Raw genomic sequence first — 2,500 nt, 5'->3', positions numbered from 1 at the left:
AAGCACCAGCATGGACCAACGTCCGGTGCATCCTATCCGCCACAGTACACCAACTACGCTATGATAACCAGACCGGGAGGTCCAATCATAAAACAGAATACCCCACTCGTCCGACAACCACAATTGCTCAGAGAAGCCACCAACACCCACACATGTCCTACACAGGGGTGCACCCATCACCACCACACTGCCTCGTCTTACAGCACAAACACACTGGCAGGAATGAAACACACAGGTCTGCCGCAACCACAGACACGGCTCGCCCCCTCTCACTGGCGAAAAGCGCATCCCGACGTGACATAACTCCTTTGACACACTGACGCTGCCTCGGGCATCCACGTCCTACGGTCGATATCAACGAACCTCCCCCCCCCCCCTCCCCCCCACAACACGCCATCCCATACCACATTGTGTACCGTACCCAAACCTAACGTGTACTGTACTACAACGCAATGTGTACCATAACACAACCCAGTTTGTACCTTAACCTAACCTATGTCACCTTAACCTAACCTATGTCACCTTAACCTAACCTATGTCACCTTAACCTAACCTATGTCACCTTAACCTAACCTATGTCACCTTAACCTAACCTATGTCACCTTAACCTAACCTATGTCACCTTAACCTAACCTATGTCACCTTAACCTAACCCATCTTGCACCTTAACCTAACCCATCTTGCACCTTAACCTAACCCATCTTGCACCTTAACCTAACCCATCTTGCACCTTAACCTAACCCATCTTGCACCTTAACCTAACCTATGTTGCACCTTAACCTAACCTGTGTTGCACCTTAACCTACCTCAATTTGCACCGCAATGTAACGCAATTTGCACCGCAATGTAACGCAATTTGCACCGCAATGTAACGCAATTTGCACCGCAATGTAACGCAATTTGCACCGCAATGTAACGCAATTTGCACCGCAATGTAACGCAATTTGCACCGCAATGTAACGCAATTTGCACCGCAATGTAACGCAATTTGCACCGCAATGTAACGCAATTTGCACCGCAATGTAACTCAATTTGCACCGCAATGTAACTCAATTTGCACCGCAATGTAACTCAATTTGCACCGCAATGTAACTCAATTTGCACCGCAATGTAACTCAATTTGCACCGCAATGTAACTCAATTTGCACCGCAATGTAACTCAATTTGCACCGCAATGTAACTCAATTTGCACCGCAATGTAACTCAATTTGCACCGCAATGTAACTCAATTTGCACCGCAATGTAACTCAATTTGCACCGCAATGTAACTCAATTTGCACCGCAATGTAATGCAATTTGCACCGCAATGTAATGCAATTTGCACCGCAATGTAATGCAATTTGTACCGCAATCTACCCCCACATTGTGCCTTAACCTAACCCACATTGTGCCTTAACCTAACCCACATTGTGCCTTAACCTAACCCACGTTGTGCCTTAACCTAACCCACGTTGTGCCTTAACCTAACCCACGTTGTGCCTTAACCTAACCCAAGTTGTGCCTTAACCTAACCCAAGTTGTGCCTTAACCTAACCCAAGTTGTGCCTTAACCTAACCCAAGTTGTGCCTTAACCTAACCCAAGTTGTGCCTTAACCTAACCCAAGTTGTGCCTTAACCTAACCCAAGTTGTGCCTTAACCTAACCCAAGTTGTGCCTTAACCTAACCCAAGTTGTGCCTTAACCTAACCCAAGTTGTGCCTTAACCTAACCCAAGTTGTGCCTTAACCTAACCCAAGTTGTGCCTTAACCTAACCCAAGTTGTGCCTTAACCTAACCCAAGTTGTGCCTTAACCTAACCCAAGTTGTGCCTTACCCTGCTCTGTAATTGGCATATGACACGTTACATTAATGTATTGTCCAACCGCAACCCGCTCAGAATGTTGTGTACACAGCTACGTGTCATCTCCCCATAACAGCTGCATTGCAGTGTGGTACGCCATAGAGACGTGTGGGAGTAATGGACGCAGTGGATGGCGATCAGCATGAGCCGTCTGTTCATGTAGTGGCGCGTGTATGCAGACGTAGTAGTCTCTTCTCACACAATGTGATAGCACGGTGCCCCGCGTTCCACATCTGCGACATGCTACAGAGGCCGGTTGACAGTTGGTCGCGCAATGGACATCGCATACGTACGGGGGCACCTTCCACGTGCCCTCTAGTCGGGCACATTTTGTTGCGTGGATGTGAGCGGATGTAGTGTGTCTTGACACCTGACAGGCAGGCATGCAATAATAGTTGACTTTGCAAACGGGGATGGACGTGTACGTTTACTGGTGACGTTACGCAAATGAACAACTGGTAACCCGTTGTGGTGCGGTTGTCCTTGCTGGAGGTACATCTGTGAGGGCAACGATCGGTACAGCTACGAAGCGGTCCCCACCATACCAACGAACGTGAATGTGAATCTGGGTGTGAAGCGATACGCGGCTGTGGGTGGGTGGGACTGTCCCCGGCCGGTGAGGGGGGGCCGCCCGGCGTGCTGGCCGCGCGGTGCGTGGG

Source organism: Schistocerca cancellata, unplaced genomic scaffold (assembly GCF_023864275.1).
Source record: "Schistocerca cancellata isolate TAMUIC-IGC-003103 unplaced genomic scaffold, iqSchCanc2.1 HiC_scaffold_15, whole genome shotgun sequence".
Classification (NCBI taxonomy): Eukaryota; Metazoa; Arthropoda; class Insecta; order Orthoptera; family Acrididae; genus Schistocerca; species Schistocerca cancellata.
This window is presented reverse-complemented; position numbering follows the sequence as displayed.